General features: G+C 36.4%; 1 protein-coding gene and 1 non-coding gene across 4 annotated transcripts in view; one reads left to right on the top strand and one right to left on the bottom strand.

The window, feature by feature from the left end:
- Positions 1-13982, bottom strand: part of OSBPL8 (oxysterol binding protein like 8) — a 159495-nt gene that overhangs the window by 136948 nt on the left and 8565 nt on the right. The gene's annotated exons all lie outside the window — the stretch shown is intronic.
- On the top strand, positions 3562-3661 carry LOC118009087. Its single transcript, XR_004678815.1, has one exon. It is a non-coding gene; the product is annotated as a small nucleolar RNA U13 (small nucleolar RNA).

Here is a 13982-nt window from a genome sequence, read left to right as displayed (position 1 = left end):
AACACAGCTCAGATTGGTTGACTTTGTATTTATCCATGTTAAGTGTTAAAGTAAAACCAAGAAAATAAGTAACAGTTACATGGAGTAAATCATGAAAGAACTTTTAAAGGAAATAAGTTTAGATGCCAATTTTTTTTTTAAAGATTTTATTTATTTATTTATTTGACAGAGAGAGACACAGCGAGAGAGGAAACACAAGCAGGGGGAGTGGGAGAGCGAGAAGCAGGCTTCCTGCCGAGCAGGGAGCCCGATGTGGAACTCGATCCCAGGACCCTGGGATCATGACCTGAGCCGAAGGCAGACGCCCAACGACTGAGCCACTCAGGCGCCCCTAGATGCCAATTTTAAAAGGAGAAAAGGAAATGGATGAAAAAGAAGGGCATTGCCGGTGGAGGGAATGGTAATATGCAGAAGAACGGAGGTGGCAAGGAGCAAGCGGCATGTAGGAGCTGGAAAAATCAGCATGCCTGTGGCAGCGAGTCCATATGCGGGAATAACCAAAACAGCAGGGCAGTCTTCCCATCTGACATAAATATTCATTTAAATTTTACAGTAGGATCCAGAATAGTAACTTCATCCAGTTGATGCTATGACACAATATAAATAAACTCAACTTCACAAGAAAAATATATGTAACTATTTAAAACAAGAAAAAAGAAAAAGTTCTTTCTGTTGAAAAAATATGAATGAGTACAATCATCAGCTTCAGTCTCTTGGAGGTTAGCCATAGTTCTTTCCCTAAAGAAAAAATAATTATTAAAATACAATTATAGCGAAGCAACATATGGCCTTGCTGTGCAGTCATTGCACTCCTAAAATTATGAAAGCTACCCTTTCCAGAATCTAAAATCTGTAAGTGATCACTCTGAAAAACAAGATATAAAAAATCTCCTCAAAAGAACTAATCAGCTACAACAAAAATTATTTCATGGCATGCTACTCGGTGTCAGAATGCTGGAGTTCTATTCCAAGAGACCTGAAGTGACCAAGATCAGGATTCTTGAGCACTTATATAATTTCAAAATGTTACTACATGTATACATTTAAATGTGTTTAATAAAAAGAATGCAGGGTTAGCATTCTTGTAGCATTCAAACCAACTTAAGTCTTTACTAAGATTTTACATATTCAGCAGAGTAACTCCTTTCTATATTTTATACATAAAACAGTTAAGTGTCATTTCAATGTTTTAATTCTGGGAAGAGACAGCTAAGATCACTAGTAAGAACTTAGGCTAACTTAGTTCCCAGAATGAGAGAAATGTACAGAAATGTAGAGAGAATAAGATGCACAATGAAAAAGGAAATATTAAAGGGCAAGAATACTGACCTTTAAATAGAGTAGCAGCAATATAGCTATGGTGAGGACAACAAAGCTACAAGACTAAATTAACTCAAGTCTCTTGTTGAGGAAGGATGTAATCTAGTGACAGTCAGCTAACACAAGGTTTCATCTGCTCCATTTACACCAAACCAATATCCAGTTAGAGGCCTTGGCTCAAAGTAGAACATGTAGAGACTGAAGAATGACCTTATCTACTTTTGCTTTCTTGGGCCCACATGATAATATACATCAATGTAATACCTGAAATAATTATGAATGCATAAAAAATTATTAATGTGCTATATCATCCAGAATCATGATTTTCCCTTTAAAACTTCCTTTGATGATTATATTTTTATAATGTAAAATACCTTTTAAAGTATTTCCTATCTATATACACTAAAAAAAGGAAGTTCTATTTTAAGAAACAAATTTTATTTTATTTTTATTTTTTATTTATTATTTTTTAAAGATTTTTACTTATTTATTTGACAGAGACACAGCAAGAGAGGGAACACAAGCAGGGGGAGTGGGAGAGGGAGAAGCAGGCTTCCCACTGAGCAGGGAGCCCGATGTGGGGCTCGATCCCAGGATCATAACCTGAGCCGAAGGCAGACGCTTAACAACTGAGCTACCCAGGCGCCACTAAGAAACATAAATTTAAAAAAAAGTTTTTAACAGTAAGATTAGCAATAAAATATTAGTTAAGACCTGCCACTGTTTGGGATGCCTGGGTGGCTTAGTTGGTTAAACCTGCTTCTCCCTCTGCCCCTCACCCTGCTGTCATGCTCTCTCTTTCACTCTCTCTCTCAAATAAATAAAAATATTAAAAAAAAAAAAAAAAACCTGCCATTGTTTTTCTGTTTTTGTTTTTTGTTGAAAGATTTTAGGAGGCTGATACTGCTAAAAATTACTCTTTTTAAAATGAGGATTGTGAAACTTTTTAAGTCAAGCTCCTTCAGAATGACTAAAGGGATGACAATCAACATGAGAACAGTCCCTTTAAGTGTACTTCAAAGGCTATATCACTGTAAATAAACATTTTATGTAGAGATGGGAAATTTGCCCATGGTGCATCTGCATTACTCAGATTAAAGATTTGAGGAAGAGGTTCAAAATTTTAAAAAAGTCTCTTATAAAAAGCCCTAAGAGTTCCTATTAAGTAATTGGAAGGGGAATAAAAGTAGCCTGATTCTCTTGCTGAGGGTGTATCTTTTTGGTTATTCAGCTTAGAAACATGCCACCCAACAGCCAGCTATATAGAAAAAAGAATACACACAATAAAAAGTAAATTTAAATTAAAGCTCTCCCTGGGCAAGCTATTGTTGGAGTCACTAGTTTTCTCAATGATTCTTCTTCATACCTTTTTGTGGCTTTGCCTTACTAAAATCCTATTTGAGGGAAAAAAAACCCTAAATTTTAAAAAAGAATTTAAGCAAAAAATCATATGGAAAGGGCGGAGAAATTTAAAATACATAAAAGTGACCAGAAAATATTAGAAAAATAAAAACTAAAGATTAGGAATAAGAGTACATAAAATGTTAGTGGACAAACACACTATGGACAAAAAAGATGAAAACTAAAAACAGGTAAAAATTGAAAGGAAATAAAATCAGCAACTAAAGACACTGAGAGTAGAAAAACAAAAACTATCTTTTAATCAACATAATATTAATAAAAAGAACATAACAATGCTAATTCAAGAGCTCAACACCTTCACTCAAAGATTCTTTAAACTAAGGGGCACCTGGGTGGCTCAGGTGGTTGAGCATTCAACTCTTGGTTTCGGTTCAGGGCATGGAATGGAGCCCTATGTCAAGCTCCGCGCTCAGCGGAGAGTCTGCAGGAGATTCTCTCCCTCTGCCCCTCCACACCCCCTTTAAAATAAATAAATCTTAAAACAAAAGCGGGGGCACCTGGGTGGCTCAGTCAGTTAAGCGTCTGCCTTTGGCTCAGGTCATGAACCTGGGGTCCTGGGATCAAGTCCGACATCGGGCTCTTTGCTCAGGAGGGAGCCTGCTTCTCCCTCCGCCTCCAGCTCCCCCTGCTTGTGTGTGCTCTGAGAAATAAATAAAATCTTAAAAAAAAAAAAATTCTTTAAACTAAGACTTCTTTGCCTTCTTAAGTGGTTTCCTGAACACTTAACACAGCTCCTAACCTCATACCAATGACGCCTATTCCTTGTACCCTGGCTTTTATAAGATACTTACATGAGAAGGTGACACAATTCCTTAAAAAATGCTGTGCAGTAAGCATGATGATTGGATGTTCCACACCATTGTGTGACACGTGCCTCCCTCAAACCTTGTTACCACTTCGGCACATTACCCATCTGATGTGGAGAAAAAAGCACTGAGCAGGCCGTAAGCCCCATTTGTCTCATCTGCCATTAGTACTCAGTGGGTACAACCAAATCCTGACCCACCTATATCTCACACCCCAAAAAAAGTGGTATAAATTTTTAGTGCAAAAACTTAATCAGTTCTGAGAAAGCCTTTTTGTTTCTGTTTTGTTTTGGTCAGCACTACCCTAAAAGCATTAGGTATGCCTACTAAGTGAGTACACTAGTAAATGATGGGACATTATTTTTTTGAATCTTGTTTCTAACATGCTTCCTCCTCGAACTATTGTATTTTTAACTTGGCAAGAACTTCTCCCATGAGGTGTTCCCAGGTGGGTTAAGATAATCACTTTTCATATAAAATTGAAGGAAATGTCTGCCCTTTGAAATCCTAGCATTCCTAAACAAATTTTAGAGCTATGAGGAACCTTCAAGTCAACCACTCACCATCTCTAAATTTTACAGATGAAGAAACTAAAAAACAGAAGGGCTAGTAAGTCCCAAACTAAGGTTCTAAGAACAAAATATAGTCAATGGAAGGAATTATTAGGATTTAGCCTCTTAGATTTAAGATGTACTGATTGGTAAAACAAAACAAACAAAACCTGCAAAGCAGTATAATACTAGTTCTTTTTTTTTTAAAGAATTAAACATACAAGTATCCATATAGACAGGGCATGGGGAGTAGGGAGTAAGAAGACTATCTAGAAGAATAATACCAAACTGCTAATAAATGGGCTATTTTGAACATAAAGTGTGGTCTAGTAGCAGCAGAAACTAACTTTATGAGTTTCTGTAGCTGCTGAATTTTATAGTCAACACATGTTGATGCAATAACCTAATTTCTTCTTAAGAAAAAAAAAAATTTAGGGCACCTGGCGGGCTCAGTTGGTTGAGTATGCAACTCCTGATCTCGGGATTTTGAGCTGGGTTGGGCATAGAGCCTACCTAAAATTTTAAAAATAAATATAAAATTTAGAAATATATAATTTACCCTGAAAAGAAAATGCATCTTGAAATGGTTTAAGTCTCAATCTCCCTCTCTCCCTGTCTCTCCTCCACCCCACTCCTGTGTGTTAGTCTGTGTGCATATTACCATGCAACTGGGGTTCACCTTCAAATTATCTTGTCTTCATATTAAATGTGGTCTTCCCTTGGGGCGCCTGGGTGGCTCAGTCGTTAAGCGTCTGCCTTTGGCTCAGGTCATGGTCATGATCCCAGGGTCCTAGGATCGAGCCCCACATCAGGCTCCCTGCTCAGTGGGAAGCCTTGCTTCTCCCTCTCCCAGTCCCCTTGCTTGTGTTCCCTCTCTCGCTGTGTCTCTGTCAAATAAAATCTTTAAAAATAAATAAATAAATAAATGTGGTCTTCTCTTAGGAATAGCATAACATTGTTAGAATAATTCTAACAAATTAAGGTAATTTAAGTAAAAGACTGAATCATAAAACTCATGTAAAGACATTTTCCTTTAGATACACAGTAGTAATAAAAATGTATTTGTAATGAGTAAGAGTATTTGTAATTTAAAAATTATTTTATATAAATGCACATTGCTAAAGTGGTTTTAATCATGTTAAAAAACATTATTCTTGGTAAGCTAAACATCCTCCCCCCTGCCCCCACACCCCCACATAGTTTATTATTTTACTATGGTATTCCTCACAAGATGGTCAAGACAATAAGCTTGAGCTCCTTCCTTTATGTAAATTATGAATTTCAGAATCATTAAGTCCAAACAATGATATTTTATTATAGAGTTATCCACAGACTCTTATGCTGTCCCTCAAGGTTACTTATGGTGTCCCTCAAAGTTTTTATTTCTATTTCCCATAATTATGGAATATTAAATATCTGTCCAAAGAGTAAGGGAGGTCTTAAATGAGTAAATTATATTTCCTTCACTCCTCTCCCTGTTTCTTTTTTTTTTTTAAGATTTTTAACTTATTTATTTGACAGAGAGAGACACAGCGAGAGAGGGAACACAAGCAGGGGGAGTGGGAGAGGGAGAAGCAGGCTCCCCGCTGAGCGGGGAGCCCGATGCAGGGCTCGATCCCATGACCCTGAGATCATGACCTGAGCCGAAGGCAGATGCCTAACGACTGAGCCACCCACGTGCCCCCCCATTTCTTTTTCAACCTGTTGACACTGGTGCCCACTCTTGTAATTCCACTACAATTACACAAAGATCATTTATTGACAAATTTAATGCTTAATTTGCCACACCCTTATTCAAAGACTCTCCTGACCTTCTAGTCCCCTTTACCAATCCTTTTTGGGTTTTCACTAGCTCCCTTCACTCTGTCCAGGACTAGTGTCTCAGGGTTTCATTCTATTGGAGCCTCTTCTCTCTCCCCCACCTTCAACTACCACTTCCATGCAGTTGCTCCCTATCTGTATTACCAGCCTAAAACTTTCTCCTACATTCAAAGCCACATATCTAATGACCCGCAGAAGTTCAAAAACTTTCTGGATGCATCAGAACCATCTAGAGGGCTTGCTCAAAAAAACAGACTTCTGAGCCCCACCTCCAAAATTTTTGATTCAGGGAGTCTGAGCAGAAACCTAAGAATCTGCATTTCTAATTAGTTCCCAGGTGACACACACTTTGAGAACCACTGGCCTACATGATTCTCCCTTAGATAAATTATAGATACCTTAATTTCAACACAACCTAATGGGTCTTCCAGCATCTACCCTGGCTGCCTCCAAACCATTCTTTACACAGCATCCAGAGTGATATTCTAATCTTGATCATTTCATGATCTTTTGTTTAAAATATTCTAATAGTTTCCAAGGGATCTTGAGACAAAAATCAAAATCCTTAATATGATCTATCAAGCCTTACATGACCCAACCTCTGCCTACCGCACCACACTGTTATCATTCCTTTTTTTTTTTTTTAAACACTCCAGCCACAGTGAACTCTTTCAGTGCCTAGCAAAAGCCAAGTTCCTTGCTGTTCCAGGATATTTAAACAAGATGTTCTGCCAGAAATATTCTTCTTTTTTTCCTCAGCTCAAGTCACCTTCCTTGGCTCCCCTCCCCCACTAGGTCAGCAAATTCTTATTTCTTGCTCTTAGCACCCTCCATAAGGTAATTACACAGTGAACTGTGCAATTAGTAGTTTATTATCTATTCCACACCTTCCCACACATACATGCTCAAAGAGGTCACATGTCTATCTAGTTCCCACTGAATTTTTAGCCCCTTGCATAGTGACCTGCACTCAAATATCTGTTGAATTAATGGTCTTATAACATTAAATTATTTTGAAACCCCAAAAGGAAAAGTATTATTAAAAAGGGATTAGAAGATTTTTTTCTTACTATCCTCTAATACCTAAAAATGAGAAAGTTGCATTAAACTCCACTACCTGGAAGTTTAAAATCAAGAAAAATAATACCTTCAAAAGGTAAAATGAAATCTTCCTATCACAAGTTCCTGTGCAGCCAGATATACAGATTACTGTTTGTTAACTGCACTAATAAAGTACTAATATCTAAAAGCTATTCACTAATATATAAGTATACAAGGCAGCCTAAGATAATTTTTGCATAAAAATTAATTTACATATAAACTTGCATCAGAGTACATTCAGGCTTAGCAAAAGAGGTAGTTTTAGTTCATGCTAGGAAGTGGGATGGGGTATCTGTCTAGAATTAAACCCATATGTGGATAACCACAAATTACATAATACTAATATAACCAAGAATTAAATTACGGTGCAAATAAATGTTCTATAGATTCTCATCTCCTTTAAAATGGAAAGAGTATCTGCTGTCTGTAATTCATTCATCAACTCTTCTTCTCTAAAGTGCATGCTAAGTCAGCATAGCACTAACCTAAGTGGCAAACAGAACAGATATAACTATCTTAAGATGTAACTTTAATACAGTAGAATTTATAACGAAATAAAGGTTAAACTCCATTCAGAGTAATCATTTTTATAGGCTATTTCAAGTAGTCATCACATAAAACAATTTTGGGACTGCTCTTTTCTAATCACTTCCTTAACTACCTTACAAGTGACATTAGGATAATAGGTTTCATCCCTTTGGTCTGCTTATTTTTAACTAAAAATGGCATTCCTCATTTTGAACCTTAATTTTATGTTTGAGATTTGGTTCAGAGTAACTTCCCATTTTTTCCACAGATCAAATCCATTCTCAAAAGATGTCATTTGCCACCACAGAATGTAGGTTAAAAGAATAAGGGAGCACCTGGGTGGCTCAGTCAGTTAAGCATCCAACTCTTTGATTTCCACTAGGGTCATGATCTCAGGGTTGTGAGATCAAGCCCCACACTGGGCTCTGCGCTGGGAATGGAGCCTGCTTGAGATTCTCCCTGGCCCCCGCCCCGCCTCTCAAAAAAAAAAAAAGAATGACGCTGAGGAAACTAAGGAAATACAGAAAGAATAGTTCCAAAAGTGTTTTTGAACAACAGTGACATTGTTGAAATAAATTCAAGATAACTTTGAACACACCAATCATCTCTTAGACAAATAAGTTCTACTATATTAATTTAAAAATTGGTCCCATTTCCACTTTGGGCACAATTCATGGATAGGCCTAATCCATGACTTCTGGTTTTCCTGAAAAACAGATGCAGTAAAGCCAAAGCACATTTACTATAAACTAAAAGATTAAGAAATGAAACAAGTTTTAGGAATAAAATCTGGTGGTCTACTATAACATGGCTTGCAGAGGTAATATGGCATACTAAATAGAATATGAATATAAAATGAGATAGGCCAAGGTTCAACTTACTTGGCCCCTTCGTAGTTACGTGACTGAGCATGCTATTTGAACATGGAGTCTGTACATGAGTAATACCACTGGTAAAATGGTAATAATACCATCTATTTCAGAGCTATTATAAGGATATTACATAGTATATTGTCTGATTGGAATTCTATCCCCTGACATTTTCAAAGAATCCTCATAAGAACCTAAGAGGCTATCTGCTCCAAGCTCTCCATTTTACTAAGACCCACAAGACTAAGTGGATTGCCAAGGTCACACAGTTACTTAGTAGGAAAGACAATACTTTTGGCAAGTTTCTTATTCTCCCAGTGCATCTGTTTACTAAATCAGTTGGTGTTTGTAATGTTATGTTGCCCAAGCCTGTGACAGAGGGTCTCAAAGAGGGTTTCTGAGACAGTAATAAATCAAGACCACTTAAGGGCAGTGCTTACAAATATGAAACTGGCAATCAAATATTAATTTAGTCCTATATATTAAATGTCCCTCTTGGATTTTTTTTTTTAAAGATTTTATTTATTTATTTGAGAGAGAGAATGAGAGAGAGCGAGCATGAGAGGGGGGAGGGTCAGAGGGAGAAGCAGACTCCCTGCCGAGCAGGGAGCCCAATGCGGGACTCGATCCAGGGACTCCAGGATCATGACCTAAGCCGAAGGCAGTCGCTTAACCAACTGAGCCACCCAGGCGCCCCTCTCTTGGATTTTAAGTCTTTTTTCTTAAAGTTAGGTATTTTAAATTACAGCTAAAACTACCTGAATATGCATAAATTGTCAGTCTTCTTGAAAGGTTCTTTTCTAAGGAAAGTATGAACCTTGTCTTAAATCAAGATACTAGGAAAAAATAAATGTGTTTCTCATTTTTTAAGTATGGTAACCGCTTATAATAAACCAAAGAGTTATCTAGTTTCCTAAATGTAAAATTAATGCCCATACTTAGCTAAGAGTTCTTTATCAAGGATCAAAGCTTAAAATGCAAGATCTAAAATTAATTCAAGACAATCTCAAAAAAATTTATTACTGACTTTCTTATTCAATCTCAAAAACAGTTTCTTCATATTTTGATACAGACTAAGAAATGGCTTTCTATCTTGGACATGAAAGAAAAATGAGTATCTGAGTGCCTAACTCTGGCCTAGATGCTTCTGGGTTTTGAATTCCAGGTATAAATTACCACAACCAAAGTACTCATCATCTTTAATTTATCATGTAAGTAACCAAGACACATAATTACACTTCTGCATGCCAATTCAAAAAGGATCTAAGAGAACCAACACAATTTTTAATACTTTAAGAATGACTACCAAAAATGCAAAACTATGGAGATAACTCTCATACTGAAATCCTGTTCCAAAAAGAAAACTGATCAATATGACAATGAAAAAGTTCTTGAGAATTCTAAAAAAACATGTTTTCTGAATTTAATTGAAATCACAATTTGCCTCACAGCCACAAAATGTATCACTTATTAATTTCAACTTTTGAGTTTGAAGAGGCTAATTACTACTACCATGAATTAAGATAAAGAAAGAAATGAAACCTTACTTGTTAAAATACTAAATATGTTAAGTCATCGACCTTTTAAATGAATATTTTTCCTGAAAAATTTTTTTGTCAATAATGACAAAGTATTTTTTTTTTAATTCCTACATCGTAAATTCTTGGGAAAATGAAGATATAAAAACCATAATTTCCAAAACAACCAAACCTTTGGAAATAGTCAAATATTATCTATATAAATCTAAAGATCATACTTTAAAATTTCAGGAAGAGTAAGAAAAAATACCAAAACTATAAACATAATCAAAATTATGAAGGATACTGTAATGAGCCAATCAAGAAGGAAACTAATCATGACAGCAGATATCTGAAAGGAATAATGTTAAGGATATGTGAAAAAGGTAAAGCAAGAGACCTAAGGTAAAGCAACTGCGACCTAATCTAATCTCTGAATTCTAAAAATAAAGAGTTTCACAGAATATAAAAGAAGTTCACAAAAGAATCATTAAGTAGATATCCACCTCATTAGGGAATACTTACAACACTGACTTCCTCTATATTAGGCAAATAAAGAAACTGCACAAGAGCCGATTTATTTTCTAAGCTACTTTGAATTTCAATTAAGTATTTACTATGAAGGTCCTATAATATCTTATATAATCAGGCCAAATCTGGGGGTTTAACAAGCCTTCCGAATCACAACCCTTCTGACAGATTTCAACTGCAAAGTAATTAGCATTTCTTAAATCTGGATTGTAAAAACTTCTGATTGCAGTAGAATTATGACTCTAATCATAGACACACATTCCAGCTGTAGAAACCAGAGCTATAGAAGAAAGAATTACGAAGTCTCATGAGAGAAGACTTAAAAAGATTAATGGGGAAAGGCAGCAATACCACAGAGGAGAGGGGAAAGAAACAGATGAATTTAAATTTATTTGCCCAGGATAATTTACAATCAATGTGGTACCTAATGATTCAGGAAAGGAGAATGGGAAATAAAAAAGAGAAGAGGTTAAAGAAATTTTATAAGAATGCTGGAAATTTTTTATGAATATAAAATGAAAGGAGGAGATGAAAACTAAGGCCTTCAATGAACTAGCTAGGCAATTTAAATCCAACACAAAGTATCAGAAATTATAAGGTAGAACAGAAGGAAAATAAGAGAAAAATATCAATAACTACTGAACCAAAGTAGCTATAACAATTAAGGCAGAGAAGTAAATAAAGAATAATACCTCACCCATCTGGACACAGTTAAGAAACCGAAAATAAGTAAAGGTATCTCAATAACCAAAATATCACAAGAGCCATGTGATAAAGCTAACAGGCCATTCTCTGGAGCAAAGTCACTATTTTATGCACAATTCTAAATGGTCCTTTTCAGTTTCCAAGTAGCAAAGCAGAAATGGCAAGAGACTCATAATGACATGTGCAAATTGGGGTAGATGACAACAGAAAAGGAATCAGAAAAACTAAGAGGCAAACAAGAATTCAAAAAGAGTGCAAGTTTTAGGACCACCTGACATAAAGATATAAACACCTATATAAATCAATAGCTAAGGAACACCACTATATTTTAACTGTATCATGATCATAATTCCCCTGAATATGCCTACCTTTAAAAAAAAAAAAAAGCTCAAAAAAATTAAAAAATTAAAAAAAAAATAGTTCAATAGTTCTATATACCTTATGCTAGAAAAGGACTCTAATAAAAAATGGTGGACTAAATATAAAATTTCCCTCCAGTTACTCCAACTATCCCATTGAAATAAAAACAATTCATACAGGAAAAAAAAAAAAAAAAACCATAAGAGCAAATAAATTTAAAACTGGAGATAGGGGTAGAATGTGTGTATGTGTTTTAGTGTATATAGATAGATAGACAGATAGATATAACAAGCAGAGAAAACTACACCCTTGTTATACCTTATAAGAGATGCAAAAAGGTGGGAACCCATATGTCTGGCAGGACCCCAGAGAGGCATGATTGCAAACTAAATGATACAGCAAAGGGTGAAAATAATAGGGCCAAAAATAGAATTAAATATTACTTGACTGTATAAGGAACAACTACATTGCCCATCGCCCATCTCCATCTCCAAGCAGCACCTAAACAACTGACATTTACCCCCAGCCAAAAAGATACTTCTCTGCTTTTCTCTAAGATAAATGAATGACTATAAGACTAAAGTGGGGATGCTGGCAAAGTAATAAACCCTTTCATCTGGCATTTAGAGGGCCCACAACCTGGAAGCTAGCTCTTACCCTAAAACAATGTTTGCCAATAGAGAGGCCCTACTGTCTAGCCTCTTAAGTGCTGTGGCTAGAATTCCTACTCAAATGAAAAACTAATAGGGAAAACAGTCCAAGGAGCAGGGTAATAGAGGGGAGACCCAGACCAGAAACCTAGTCCTTCTTTCTGAAACATGAATGGACAACCAGGAAACATCAGGCATAGAAGGAAAACTGAGCATGAAAAGTAAGAATTACAAAAACAAACACAGAAAGTGACCAGAGTGGAAAAACAGATAGTTGAGGAAACACAAGATACCTTTTTTTTAAAGATTTTATTTGTCAGAGAGAGAGCGCACGCACACACACACACAAGCAGGGGGAGCAGCAGGCAGAGGGAGAAACAGGCTTCCTGCTGAGCAGGGAGCCTGATGCTGAGACTCAATCGCAGGACCCTGGGATCATGACCTGAGCCGAAGGCATCTAGATGCTTAACGACTGAGCCACCCAGGCATCCCCACAAGGTATCTTTCAAAAATCTATTTTACATATTCTAAGACTAAAGACAGTATTACAACTAAAACAGAAGAGAATGATAGGAAGAAAAGAAAAGAAAAAGAAAAGAAAAGAAAAGAAAAAGAGAATCTATATTCATAGATTACCTGCCCCGAAAAAAATCAGCCAAAAAAAACTAGGGGGGGGGAAATTCCCCTGAAAATACAGCAAAGAAAATCACAAGATATGAAAGTAAAAATGAGACAAAAAGGATCAATCCAAGAGATAAAATCTACTTACTAAAGAGCAAATAGGCAAAGTGAAGGAAGAAAGGTATCAAAGACATAATAGATGAGAAGTTCCTCGAGTTGGAAGAATCTCATTTAGACAATAAGGACAACTGAGTGCCTAGAACAAATAACCAAAACAAAATAAAAAACCTTTATTCAGACAGAATAAAGTACAGATCACCTTAGGGCGCCTGGGTGGCTCAGTTGTTTAAGCGACTGCCTTGGGCTCAGGTCATGATCCTGGAGCCCCAGGATCAAGTCCCACATCGGGCTCCCTGCTCAGCAGGGAGTCTGCTTCTCCCTCTGACTCTCCCCCCTCTCATGCTCACTCTCCTATCATTATCTCTCTCAATAAATAAATAAAAATCTTACAAAAAAAAAAAAAAGAACAGATCACCTTAAAAAAAAAAAAAACCCACAGTGAATTAGATGACATATGGCTTCTAATCAGCATCCCTGGATGCTAGAAGACAACCAAGCAATGCTTTCTGAGTTCTAAAGGAAAATTACTTGCAACGTATAGTACTGTGCCCAGCCAAGCTATCAGTCAAATATTAGAACAGAATGAAGGGGCGCCTGGGTGGCTCAGTTGGTTAAGCGGCTGCCTTCAGCTCAGGTCATGATCCTGGAGTCCCGGGATCGAGTCCCGCATCGGGCTCCTTGCTCAGCAGGGAGTCTGCTTCTCCCTCTGACCCTCCTCCCTCTCATGCTCTCTGTCTCTCATTCTCTCTCTCTCAAATAAATAAATAAAATCTTAAAAAAAAAAAAAAAGAACAGAATGAAGACAACTTGTACATAGAATAATTCAGAAAGTTTGCCTCTCAAACACACTTTTTCAGGAAGTTACTCAAAAACGCCAGGAAAAAAGATCAAATAAATTTAGAAAAAAAAGATCTAAAACTAATGATGTAATGTATGGGGATTAACATAAGAATAAAAAAAAAAAAGATCTAAAATAAAATGGATTCAATTTAAGAATACAGCAAAAGGAGGTTCCCAGGAGAGACTTAAAAGTCCAAAGTGAGGCAGAAGTAGAGGCAAC

Source organism: Mirounga leonina, unplaced genomic scaffold (genome assembly GCF_011800145.1).
Source record: "Mirounga leonina isolate KUSES-001 unplaced genomic scaffold, KU_Mleo_1.0 Mir_126, whole genome shotgun sequence".
Taxonomy (NCBI): domain Eukaryota; kingdom Metazoa; phylum Chordata; class Mammalia; order Carnivora; family Phocidae; genus Mirounga; species Mirounga leonina.
Note: the sequence above shows the minus strand (reverse complement) of the source record. Positions and strands in the feature narration are given on the sequence as shown.